Source organism: Rana temporaria, chromosome 4 (assembly GCF_905171775.1).
Source record: "Rana temporaria chromosome 4, aRanTem1.1, whole genome shotgun sequence".
NCBI lineage: Eukaryota > Metazoa > Chordata > Amphibia > Anura > Ranidae > Rana > Rana temporaria.
In genome coordinates this window covers 4706414-4720717 of record NC_053492.1, presented here as the reverse complement: position 1 = coordinate 4720717, position 14304 = coordinate 4706414, and the positions used below count along the sequence as shown (strand labels likewise).

Sequence of the window (14304 nt, the reverse complement as noted above, 5' to 3'; positions counted from 1 at the left end):
GGGGGCGCTACAGGTGTATCTCACATGTACAGATATGGTGGAAACACTGCAAACATTTTTTTTTGCCCTAAATGAATGTTTTTTGAATAGCACAATAGAAGAGAAGTATCTGGTGTAATTTGATTTCTGAAGCAGGACTGACTCCTATATATTTCTCTCCCTACAAGCAAAACCAGGAACCTTTCCCTAAAGTATCTAATGCAGAGTATCTCACAGGAACATGTGCAGGGCTGGTGTACTTTGATTTCTGAAGCAGGACAGTCTGACTCCTATATATTTCTCTCCCTACAAGCAAAACCAGAAACCTTTCCCTAAAGTATCTAATGCAGAGTATCTCACAGGAACATATGCAGTGCTGGTGTAATATGATTTCTGAAGCAGGACAGTCTGACTCATATATTTCTCTCATATATTCAGCAGCAGCCTTTCCCTACCCTATCTAAAGCAGAGTGACGTGCTGTGCTATGTGCCTCTAGCTTATATAGAGGCTGGGTCACATGCTGGGTCACATGCTGCACTGGCCAATCACAGCCATGCCATTAGTAGGCATGGCTGTGATGGCTTCTTGTTCACACGAGTAAAACAAATGGTGATTGGCTGCCCTGCAGCGTGCCATTACATTGCCGAACCCGAACTTACAGTAAATTGTTCGGGTACCAAAAACCCAAAAGTCCAGTACGAACCCGAACTGTACAGTTCGGGTTCGCTCAACCCTAGAGATGACCCATCTATAAGGATATACAGTACATACAACTCGGAACAGCACAAGGCTGTGTTCACACTACGAGACATTTCTCAGGGTGCAGTTCCTCTGATCTCCACAAGGTGGTGATCTCACATCTACCCAGACAGGAAGACTCTATGGAAGACGGGAAGTGATGTCAGATACAGACAGGAAGTTGCGGGTGAGAGGTGAGTTGGGAGGAAGTAGAGAGAAGACATTGCTGGAAGAGGCAGCAGAGGAGGTAATAAGATCTTATTTTCTATTTACACCCAGTAACCCCGTCATGTCCGTCCTCTTTCTCCATAGCCACTGTAATGTCTTTTATCTCCAGCAGATGACGATACATACCAGTGGCAGCTGGTGCTCCAAATTTTTGGGAGGCGCAAACAAACTGAAAAATACTGAAACATAAATTACAGCCACTCTGCCCATCATATGCAGCCAACTGTGCCCCATCAATAGCAGCCTCTGTGCCAATAATATGCAGTCACTGTGCCGCCTTTCCCGTCTCTTACCCCATCATGGTGGCGGGTCAGGCAACGAGCTGTGGGACTGGTAACGTGGCGATGGCTCCTGTGTCATCCACGCATGTCTTCTTCCTGTCCTGCTAGGCGCCCAATGGGATCGTCTCTGCCTTCAGCCATGTTCTGCTGTGTGAGTATAATGCTCTGGCAGGTGACCGGTATTACATCTGTGCCTCCTGATTGGCTGAGAGGCGGTTCTGTGTTAGAAAAGCAAATATTAATTTGATTTGTTAACACACCTGGGTGGGCTGCGAGCGCAATGGTTTGCGCTCGCAGTTCACCTTTTTTAAAGCCTTTTAGAGCCAATGGCTTTAATCAGGTGCTTCAAACATCCCCCCATGTTATAATTCAGGCGGCCGGCATCCAAAAAGGGTCTGGACGCCTGAATAGGGGGTGGCTACCGTGCAAATGGATAAATTCATGCAATGCATGAATCCATCCATACTACACAGACGGGGTGGCTGGAGAGAGGAGGCGGAGCCCCTGCACCCTTAATGGGAACACCGTCACTGATAAACACATATATAGTGTGGAAACCTTGATTAACCCCTTCAGGTGCAAAAGAGTTCTCCACTTATGGGGCCGAAACATTCTCTTCATTTTGGAGATGTGTCACCTTTCCCATCAATCACCTTCTCACCTCATCAGTCTTTACTAAGGGATTATACAACTTTTATTAGTGGTGGGGCATGTTTTTTTTTTAGGGGGGAAGAAATAGGGACAAATATAATTTGTAGTAAATGTCCTGAAAATGAATGTCTCCATAACAATCCCAGTCTCAGATCTTCATCCTAAAATGAGATCAGTAAAGTCTCCGGAGTACACGGAGATCACAGGAATATGATGTGTCCTGGTAAAGCCTAAAGACAACCTTCATCTATCAGTTTAGGAGAGGTGTGATGCACCCGGTTGAAAGTGCCCCTCATAGCTCCTCCTCCCAATGTCCCTCCATCCAGAGTCAGAGAATCCTATGACATCACTCTGACCTCACAGCTCCTCCTCCAAATGTGCCTCCATCCAGCTCTTTTTTACGGTAGTCTTAGGATGTGGGTGGACCAAGCAGAACTGTCAATCCTATATTTTATGTAATGATGTTCGCATTCCTTATACCAAGCCTTTAATCTACAGAGTGCGGGGGTTCTTGAAGTGGAGCTTTAATAAAATGGAGACCTGACCAGAGAGGATAGGAGGAGGATTCTGGGAAAGTCTTTTGATTTTACTATTTGTGTTCAGATCTAGAGTTTTCCTCCTGTGAAGTCTGGAGATCATATGACCATCACATTGCCTCCACCTCCCTCCCTGATAGAATAGAGAAATACAAAGAAGATTCTGGAAGTCACCAGAGAGATGATGGAGGAGAGGTGAGCGGTGCCGGGAATTCTGGGAATAACAGACAAGGGGTGTGTCTGGATGGTGACTGTATCATTGTGTGTGTCAGGTTCCTATAAGGTGTCAGGATGTCACTGTCTATTTCTCCATGGAGGAGTGGGAGAATTTAGAAGGACACAAGGATCTCTACAAGGACGTCATGATGGACAATCAGCCGCCCCTCACATCACCGGGTAAGAGGAGACTTTATTGTAAAGGAGAGAGCAGTACGGAGGCTCCACCTAGATCCCCCATCATCTGATAAACACATAGAAACAATGTATTCAGTCAGTGTGTGTGTTTCCTACAGATGGATCCAGTAATGGGAACCCACCAGAGAGATGTCTCCGTCCTCTGTATTCCCGGGATTCCACACAGGAAGGTCACACCATCCCCCACCATCATCAGGTAGATGAGGAACAATCACTGATAGTATCATTAGGATCTGTACATTATCTGCATTGTTACCATTGATGTCATTTTTATTCTCTATTCAGAGTGGAAACCTGAGAGATCCTAAAGTTGAGGTTAAAGACGAGATAAAAGAGGAGGATGATGAGGATGGGGTGATGGAGGAGTCAGAGTCTCTAAAAGAACACAAAGATCTGTACCAGGACACCATGGTGGAGTCATCCAGATACAGGAACCCACCAGAGAGATGTCCCCGTCCTCTGTATTCCCGGGATTCCACACAGGAAGGTCACACCATCCCCCACCATCATCAGGTAGATGAGTGACAATTATTGGTAGTTCTGATTTATACACAGCATGTTTGTTACAATGAATGTTTTATTATATATTCAGAGTGGAAACCCCGGGGATTATAATATTGTTGTTAAGGAAGAGTATAAAGAGGAGGATGAGAAGTATGGAGTGATGGAGGAGTTATCAGAAGGACACAAGGATATGATGGAGCCACCTAATACCAGGAACCCACCAGAGAGATGTCCCCGTCCTCTGTATTCCCGGGATTCCACACAGGAAGGTCACACCATCCCCCACTGCTACAAGGTTGGTGGGATGGAGAGATTAGCTGTAGATTTTTTTTATGTGAGCTTATATTTTATAGTTGATATTTTCTCTCATTTTCTTGGTGTAGGATGATGAGTTGACAGGTATAAAAGCTGAGGCTATAGAAGAAGAGAGGTATGTGAGGGATGATCAGCAGTCTATGGAGGAGGATAAAATAATAAGGCTAATTATAAAGGAGGACACCCATACAGAGATCAGCACAGGTGGGTCATTAACACTAAATACATTCCTCCACCCATACTGCTCACTGATTGGCCCAGAGTAGGGCGGGGACTGGGTGATATCAGCCTGTAATCCCCTGGTCACTTTCCTGAGCTGTGTTCCCCGTCCTGTATTCCTGTATTTCTCTCGGATAATCTTCCTTCTCTGTGCTGCAGACACAATTTATGTCTCTAGACTGGATTTATGGAGATTCCGGGGTTCAGCTGGCAGAAAAATTTAAATTTTCACCATAGATGTTACTAGACCTAGGCACCTGGGGTATTTGATTTGGGTCTTCTGCCCCATACCCGGGTATAACAAGCAGTGCTGGGACAAGGCCATTTGGTGCCCAGGGCGAAGATGGCAAACTGCGCCCCCCATTTTTAAGAAAGAATCAATGTAGTTTCAAAACTAGAAAATACTTCAAATTTAATACAAATTCGGTTTATAGTGTAAAAAATAAAAACCACAGATGTGATCAAATATCACCAAAAGAAAGCTCTATTTGTGGGAAAAAAAGGATGTCAAATGTATTTGGGTACAGCGTCGCACGACCGCACAATTGCCAGTTAAAGCAGTGCGGCCGTATCATTAAAGGGGTAAAACCTTCTGGAGCTGAATTGGTTAACACATACAAAGAAAAACCCTCTCTTACTAATAACTGGAGTGATGTGGAAACCCAGCGATTCCTGTATTGCATCTAAATTGCCAGCAGTTCACACTGACATCTTAGAACTGCTGCGGGTGTCAATGTGAAGTTAAGGACCCCCCCAGATTGGTTTGCACATCACAGTGTGTATTGTGAAATGGTACAGAAATTGGATGGCATGGGTGTGAGAACACCTATGCCAATTGATTCCAGTGCGGACCAAAAAAAAGGGTCCTGAACCATTTTGGTCCAAATGTGATGCAAATTCAGCCCTACAAACTGTATACAAACTGTATGGCTGAATTTGCATCACGAAGACATTGCATGTGATCTTCACAACAATGCAGTGCAAATCACATGTGGGGCCAGATTCTCAAAGAGATACGACGGTGTATCTCCTGATACACCGTCGTATCTCTGACTTAGGCCCGTCGTATCTATGCGACTGATTCATAGAATCAGTTACGCATAGATATGCCTAAGATCCGACAGGTGTAACTGTGTTACACCGTCGGATCTTAACTGCAATTTAAAAATGGCCGCTGGGGGGCGTTCTCGCTGATTTACGCAGAGAATATGTAAATCAGCGAGATAAGCCAATTCACGAACGTACGCGGGCCCGACGCAGTGTTGTTACGATGTTTCCGTATCGGTTTTCCTTTTTTTTACGGCGTTTGCGTAAGTCGTTCTCGAAAACGGATGGACGTCATTTACCTAAGCGTCGAAACCAATGACGTCGTTGCGACGTCATTGGGAGCAATGCACGCCGGGAAAATTCACGGACGGCGCATGCGCATTTAAATCGGCGCAGGGACGCGCCTGATTTAAATGCTACACTCCCCCTAGCCGCGGAATTTGAATTTCACCGGGGGAATTTAAGATACGCCGCCGCAAGTTTGGAGGTAAGTGTTTAGTGAATTACCCACTTGCCACTAAAACTTGCGGCGGCGGTTCTTAAATCAGATAGATTAGGCGGATCTAAAGATCCGCTGATCTATCTGAATCTAGCCCGTGATGTCTAATAGGGATGAGCTCCAGCGTGTTTGCACAATCCACGTGCAGAGACCGCCAGGCGCTGTGCTAATCACAGCCAGGGAGACATTGTCCGGAGGCTGGGCTGCAGAGATCGGGAAATGTCTCCCTGGCTGTGATTAGCGCAGCGCTGTGCAGACTTCCTGGCGGGCTCTGCACGTGTAGCATGCGCACACGCCAGAGCTCATCCTTAATGTCTATCATCGCAATAGTGTGAACCCAGCCTAAAACAGGTAGAGAAGAAGTGACATAATGTCTCCTAAGCGCCTGCAATAAGGCATAGTACACTTAGGGTTGTCCCGATACCACTTTTTTAGGACTGAGTACAAGTACCGATACTTTTTTTTATGTACTCGCCTATACCGAATACCGATACTATGTGTCCCCAAATGCAGCCATGTCCCCCGTATAACAGCCATGTCCCCCGTATAACAGCCATGTCCCCCGTATAGCAGCCATGTCCCCCGTATAGCAGCCATGTCCCCCGTATAGCAGCCATGTCCCCCGTATAGCAGCCATGTCCCCCGTACAGCAGCCATGTCCCCAGTATAGCAGCCATGTCCCCCGTACAGCAGCCATGTCCCCAGTATAGCAGCCATGTCCCCAGTATAGCAGCCATGTCCCCAGTATAGCAGCCATGTCCCCAGTACAGCAGCCATGTCCCCAGTACATCAGCCATGTCCCCCGTACAGCAGCCATGTCCCCCGTACAGCAGCCATGTCCCCAGTACATCAGCCATGTCCCCAGTACATCAGCCATGTCCTCCGTACAGCAGCCATTGTCCCCCGTACATCAGCCATTGTCCCCCGTACATCAGCCATTGTCCCCCGTACAGCAGCCATTGTCCCCCGTACCTACTGCTATCACCGCGGCGGGGAACATTACAGACAGCGTTCAATTGAACAGCTGTTTTCCCCGCTGCGCATAGACACTCCCCCTTGGACGGATCTGTCCAATCGCGAGCAAGGGGGAGTGTCTATGTGACTCCCCCTTGCTCGCGATTGGACAGATCCGTCCAAGGGGGAGTGTCTATGCGCGGCGGGGAAAACAGCTGTTCAAACGAACGCTGTCTGTAATGTTCCCCGCCGCGGTGATTAACGTGGCGGCGGTTTCGGCGGCGGGGGGGGGGGAGTATTCTATTTTAGTATCGGGGGTATTAGCGGGAGTACGAGTACTCCCGCTAATACTCGGTATCGGTCCCGATACCGATACTGGTATCGGTATCGGGACAACCCTACTTTACATATAGCACCCCCACCCCTTAGAAGAGTCTTGTGAATTTGTGTGTTTGGGAAAAGGGGGAACGAGGTCTGACTAGTGAACTATAAGCCCGTTTACTGCCAACCTCTTACTGAGAATGCAGGTCAGTTGGTGTTATGCTGACCCACTCACTATCTTTAATACATTCTGACCTAAAGCATGTATGTCAGGAAAGTCTGCCAAAATTCACACGCCCCAATCTGTATACCTCCACTGAATCAGAACAATGCAGTCAGCATAAAAACCAAGCAACTAGCATTTTCAGATAAAAAAAACAGCAATGCCAACCTCCCTGTTTCATGTCAGGTTTCCTTTAACCCGACTTCTGTTACTTGAATTAGTAAAAAAGGAGCAATATTTGTTGAGATGAAGTATCTCTCCATGAAGTGTATTTCCTTATTTCTGAGTGACACATACCTGTCAGACCCCCTCCATGCATTTCACACCCCCCCCCCCATCCTTCCACAATACATGCTATCAGTGTTTTTGAAGCAATCTCTCCTCTGCTACAATACCATCCCCCACATAATATTTTGCTGTGGGACGTTGAAGCTTTTTTCTCCCACCTTTCAGTAACAGCAATATAGTGCAGTGGCTTATCTCAGGTCCTCCATGCTGCTGTCCACTTCTAGGAATGCTGCCCTTCGGTTCTATGCAGCTTTGCCCCTCCCTAGGATGCACATAGGCTGACTATAGAGGTGAGCAGGAGGAGCCTAACATGCAGGAAGTGGATGGGGGCAGTGATTGCACACATACGTTTTTTTTCCCTCTTTGTCATTAGCAAAATGCTGCATTTCTCTGCTCTTAAAGTGGAGGTTCACCCGGAAATGTTCATTTTTAACATTAGATTGAGGCTCATTTTGTCAAGGGGAATCGGGTAGTTTTTATTAAAAACGAAGCAGTACTTACCGTTTTAGAGAGCGATCTTCTCCGCCGCTTCCGGGTATGGGCTGCGGGACTGGGCGTTCCTATTTGATTGACAGGCTTCCGACGGTAACATCTATCGTGTCACGATTTTCCGAAAGTAGCCAAACGTCGGTGCGCAGGCGCCGTATAGAGCCGCACCAACGTTCGGCTTCTTTCGGCTACTCTTGACGCGATAGATGCGACCGTCGGAAGACTGTCAATCAAATAGGAACGCCCAGTCCCGAAGACCCATACCCGGAAGCGGTGGAGAAGATCGCTCTCTAAAACGGTAAGTACTGCTTCGATTTAAAAAAAAACTACCCGATTCCCCTTGACAAAATGAGCATCAATCTAATCTTAACATTTTTTTTCAGGGTGAACTCCCGCTTTAAGAAACAAACTGAAAGACACCCTTACCCTCACTCTCCAGCGCTCTATACACAGAAGGAGATCTTCTCCGTGGCTGTCCTCCTCTCTTCCGCCCACAGGTTGCTATTGGAGAGAAGAGAGAGCAGCTATCGAGATTCCTGCTCTGCCTGATAGTAATGTCACCACACCACAGTCACTTCTGTAAATAAGTGAGGCAGCTTCAGATCAGCGCGGCTCCAGTGCGCCCCTCCCCCTTCATGTTATACTCCGCCCTGGGCACCCGCCCCTTCTGCCCACCCCTAGTACCGGCCCTGATAACAAGACCTCTGACAGAACAATTCTCCAAGGATTACTTGTTCTGTTGTCTGCTGGCTGTGCCAGGTGGAGGGATATGTCGGTATAGTCTAAAGCCTCGTACACACGATCGGACTTCAAACAAACTTTTCCGTGGATTTTTGTCCAAAGGGAGTTGGCCGGGAACACCCATAGCATACACATGGCAGGACTTTTCTGCAAACTTTCCCAACATCACATGTTTTTTCTGCTCTTTACTGCCACCCTTTGGTCAACTTCTGCTATTGTTGGTTGATTTTAAAGGGTCACTAAAGGAATTTTTTTTTTTAGCTAAATAGCTTCCTTTACCTTACTGCAGTCCTGGTTTCATGTCCTCATTGTTCGTTTTTGCTTTGAAGTAGCTGTAATTCTGCTGTGATCTCCACACTTCCTGGTTGCCTGTTTCCTTATAACCATCGTACTGGGATCTTTCTCACGGTGGTTTAAGCTGTCATTACTGTGTGTCTAAAACTCCTCAGAACCAATCAGATTCATTTTAAAAACAAAACACTGCCCTGGATTTGTTTGTTTTCGTTCTGCGAGTCTTCCCGACTCACCTCTCACCCGGAACTTCATGTATGTACTTTAAAACCGAAAGTGAAACTAGAGGCACATTATATGATTGAATTTAATCTATTTTTAAAAGGAATCAGTTAACTTTTATGTCTCTATACCCTGTAAACAGTCATTTCAGCAAAAAAAAAATTTTCCTTTAGTGACCCTTTAACATTGCTTCAGGACATGCGTATTTGTACTTCAGACAAAAGTCTGATGGATTTCTGTACACACCATAGGACTTCTGTGCCGAAAAGTTTGTCCGTTTGCAGAGCGAACTTTTGTCCAATGAAAAACGAAAAAGTTTGTCTGATGGAGCATACACACGGTCGGATTTTTTTGAAAACTTGCTAATTTTGAAGTTTGTTGGCAAAAAGTCAGACCGGGTGTACGAGGCTTTAGACCCAAGTCACTGAGTGCAGTCTCAGGAGATGGGAGGCAGCGGTGTGGGATCTCTGCAACTTGTCTCATGTAAGCATTTAATATACCACTGATTACTTAACCACTTAAGACCCGGACCTTTAGGCAGCTAAAGGACCCGGCCAGGTTTTGCGATTCGGCACTGCGTCGCTTTAACTGACAATTGCGCGGTCGTGCGACGTGGCTCCCAAACAAAATTGGCGTCCTTTTTTTCCCCCACAAATAGAGATTTCTTTTGGTGGTATTTGATCACATCTGCGGTTTTTATTTTTTGTGCTCTAAATAAAAATAGAGCGACAATTTTGAAAAAAAATGCAATATTTTTTACTTTTTTCTATAATAAATATCCCCCAAAAATATATAAAACATTATTTTTTTTCCTCAGTTTAGGCCGATACGTATTTGTCTACCTATTTTTGGTAAAAAAAATTGCAATAAGCGTTTATCGATTGGTTTGCGCAAAATTTATAGCGTTTACAAAATAGGGGATAGTTTTATTGCATTTTTATTATTTTTTTTTTTTTTTTACTACTAATGGCGGCGATCAGCGATTTTTTTCGTAACTGCGACATTATGGCGGACACTTCGGACAATTTTGACACATTTTTGGGACCATTGTCATTTTCACAGCAAAAAATGCATTTAAAATGCATTGTTTACTGTGAAAATGACAGTTGCAGTTTGGGAGTTAACCACAAGGGGGCGCTGATGGGGTTATGTGTGACCTCATTTGTGTTTCTAACTGTGGGTGGGTGTGGCTGTAGGTGTGACGTCATCAATTGTGTATCCCTATAAAAGTGATCACACGATCGATGTCAGCCCCACAGTGAAGAAAGGGGAAGCTGTGTTTACATACAGCTCTCCCCATTCTTCAGCTCTGGGGACCGATCGCGGGACACCAGCGGCGATCGGGTCCGCGAGTCCCGCGGCCATGGAGCTTCGGATCGGGTCGCCTGCACACGCCCGCGACCCCATGGCTGGGCTTAAAGAGCCACGTACATGTACGTGGATGTGCCCTGCCATGCCATTCTGCCGACGTATATCGGCGTGAAGGGGTTCTTAAGTGGTTAACCACTTGCCTCTTGGGCACTTAAACCCCCCCCCCCCCCCCCCTCCTGGCCTGACCAATTTTCAGCTTTCAGTGCTCTCACACTTTGAATGACAATTACTCATGTCATGTTAAACTGTACCCAAATGAAATTTTTGTCCTTTTTTTTTTATACAAACAGAGCTTTCTTTTGGTGGTATTTGATCACCTCTGGGGTTTTTAATTTGCGCTATAAATGAAAAAAGACCGAAAATTTGGCAAAAAAATTTAAAATTCTGAGTTTCTTTGATAAAATGTTGTAAAGTATTAATTTTTCTTCATACATTTTGGCCACAATTTATACTGCTACATATTTTTGGTAAAAATAAAACCCAAATCAGTGGATATTATTTGGTCTGTGTGAAAGTTAGAGAGTATACAAGCTGTGGTGCAGATCAGAAAAAATTGATCACACCTGATGTACTGGTGGCCTATCTCATTTCTTGCGACCCGAACATTGCAGAAAGGTACAAATACCCCCCAAATGACCCCTTTTTTGAAAGTAGACATTCCAAGGTATTTAGTAAGATGCATGGTCAGGTTTTTGATGTTGTATTTTTTTTGCCACAATTCTTTGCAAAATTAAGATTTATTTATTTATTTATTTTCCACAACATTGTCATTGTAATAGGTTATTTCTCTCACATGGCATGTGTATACCACAAATGACGCCCGTAAATACATTCCGCTACTCCTCTTGAGTATGGCAATACCACATGTGTGAGACTTTTACACAGCCTAGTCACATAGAGAGGCCCAACATGCAGGGAGCACCATCATGTGTTCTAGGAGCACGTGACACTGATGACAGATGGCACTGATGACATGTGACACTGATGAGAGATTCACTAATACGTGGCACTGGTGACACTGATGAAAGATGGCACTGATGACAGATGCACTAATACATGGCACTGATGACAGATGGCACTAATATGTGGCACTGATAACAGATGGCACTGGGGACAGATGGCACTGTATTTACTGTGTTTTTTGTAGTGTTCACTCACATTTCATGTTTACATGTGAGATCATCTCTCTTTGGACACTCCGATCGAGTGCTAAATGGTCGCTGTGATTGGCCATTTAGCACAATCTGTGATTGGCTGTGTCCAAGGGACATGGGCAACACAGATTTTCCCCGATACGCGGCGGCGCACAGGGAACTAGTAAACAGGACGATGTCCAGGGACGCCCTCCCGGCAATTGAGCGCCGCACTGTAGACGTCTGTTGTCTATAGCATGGACGCGAAGAGGTTAATACCAATTGTAACGGTATGGCCTGTGGGACCCAGAGGCTCTTGAAGAATACGGAGTACTCCTGGTTCAGCTTCACCAATGACTCTTGGGTCTAGGGTCATCCTATGTCCACTAGGGGCATAGGATGACTGAGAAATGATATCTTGAATTACATGAGATGGGACAGTAGGGATAATTCATGTATTGCAGGATATCTTGAAATATTACAAGTTGTTAATTCTGAACACAACAGGTCAATAGAGTGTCTCCTTCAATGTGGGACACATACTGTTAAGATGTTAATCACCTCCAGCTACCTGGCTGTAGTGATGAAAGTTTGCTGTGATTGCATTCTATTGTGTTAATTAACCCTGGCTTCTAAGATATTTCATGGTGATATGCTAACTAACCCTGTATTGTGTGAAAGTTCTATTGATGCTAATATGTGTTGTGAGTAAACACACTCTAAAGGTCAGACGTCTGACTTATGTACACTAAAGGGATGTGTATTGTGTAGCAGGTGAGAATAGCTTATCGTGGAGTCAGAAAGTCTGTCTAAGATGTGGATTGAGAGGGACTCGTTAGCACCCATTGTGTGATGTTGTGGGTGGAGTGTGTCATTAATTACTGCAGCATGCTTTAACTGTATATAAGAAATCTGAGTTTACCATTAAAGTGTCATTCTGTTTGGAACAAGAGAACAGAGCTGTGTTTTTAATTATTCTGGGGGGGAAATCCAATGGGTCCTGTCTGCTGGATTGTGGAGTGTCGGAAGCTGTCTTGGGTTGGTGGAATGGAATATCGTAACGGAGTTAACCCCTGACCGTTACACCAATATTATGGGCTTGGGACACTCTGTACATTATATACTTCTGACCCCTGCACTATATACTCTATGGTGTACATTACATCATTCTGATACTATATAGTCCTATCTGTTGTATCTTATACAATATGTTGTACATTACATAGTCCTGAATTCTGCTCTCTCCCCACTGCTATATATACACATAATATGTATTCTCATTTGTTACACCCATTTCCTACCATCTGGACATTTTATATCTGATGATTTGATTGGAGCACAGCAGGAACCAATCTGCTCATGTCTAGTAATAATCTTTTTATTTATTTTAGTAGATGGACGGGAGATGAGGAAAACCTCAGAGGATTGTTTCACTTTGTCTACAGACTGTAAAGTAGAAGATGAGGACATCACACAGTATAGTCCAGGAGAAAACCCGACTACCTCAAATGTCCATCCGGCACCACAAAGTGTAGATGGACCATCGTATTCCTCTTATCCTGAGGAACCTAAGACTGTGAGGGACGGTGCCGGACCATCGTATTCCTCTTATCCTGAGGAACCTCAGACTGTGAAGGATGGTGCCGTCCTTCCAGAGAAAAGGTTTTCCTGTACTGAGTGCAGGAAGGGTTTCCATTCTAAATCCAAACTTACTAGGCATAAAAGAACTCACACAGGTGAGAAGCCATATTCCTGTCCTGAGTGTGGGAAATGTTTTTCACAGAAGGTCTGTCTTCAAATACACCAGAGATCTCACACAGGTGAGAAGCCATATTCTTGTCCTGAGTGCGGGAAATATTTCTCACAGAAGTCTGATCTTTACATACATCAGAGATCTCACACAGGGCAGAAGCCGTATTCCTGTCCTGAGTGCGGGAAATGTTTTTCAGTGAAGTCTAGTCTTTCCAAACATCAGAGATCTCACACGGGGCAGAAGCCATATTCTTGTCCGGAGTGCGGGAAATGTTTTTCAGATCTATCCAATCTTTACAGACATCAAAGGTCTCACACAGGGGAGAAGCCATATTCCTGTCCTGAGTGAGGGAAATGTTTTTTCTGCTCAGTCCAATCTTAACACACATCAGAGATCTCACACAGGGCAGAAGCCGTATTCTTGAGTGTGGGAAATGTTTTTCACAGAAGTTCTGTTAAGTTGAGCCTTGTAATAAAGGCGTTGTAAAGGAAATGTTTTTTTTGCTGAAATAGCTGTTTACAGGGTATAGAGACATAATAGTTAACTGATTCCTTTTAAAAATGATTAAAAATTGATAAAAAATCAATCATATAATGTACCTACAGTTTCAGTTTAGTTTTTTGCATGTTTCCTGCTTCTCTGCTGCACAGAGCCAATACAGGGCAGTGATGGTTTTGAAAATAAAAATGATTGGTGTTGAGGGGTTTTAGACACACAGTAATCACACCTCCTTGATTAGTGACCAAAGAGAGAAAGCTCTCATGACTTTTTTCATCAGGAAACAGACAACCAGGAAGTGTTCAGAACAGAGAAGGATTAGAGCAAAAACGAACAATGAGGACATGAAACCAGGACTGCAGTAAGGTAAAGGAAGCTATTTAGCTAAAAAAATTAATTTCCTTCAGTGACCCTTTAAATGTATGTTTACTTCAGAATACACACTGTACAGAGGATCACATCTTCCAAGAGAGTGTGATACAGAATACAAATCGTTACAGGCTTTTATAGGAAATCGTAACATGATATTCTATGGAGGGCACATCTGGTCATCATGACCCAACTAGGGCGTTGAGTGAAAGGTTAGTTTGACAGTAAGAAAGATTGAT

At 44.7% G+C, this 14304-nt stretch overlaps 1 long non-coding RNA gene across 1 annotated transcript; it reads left to right on the top strand.

Annotated features, from left to right (window-relative positions):
* The first annotated feature begins 3586 nt into the window (after nt 1-3586).
* On the top strand, nt 3587-12876 carry LOC120935832. The gene is made up of 3 exons (XR_005748524.1): nt 3587-3627; nt 3716-3851; nt 12837-12876. It is a non-coding gene; the product is annotated as an uncharacterized LOC120935832 (long non-coding RNA).
* The last annotated feature ends 1428 nt before the right edge of the window (nt 12877-14304 follow it).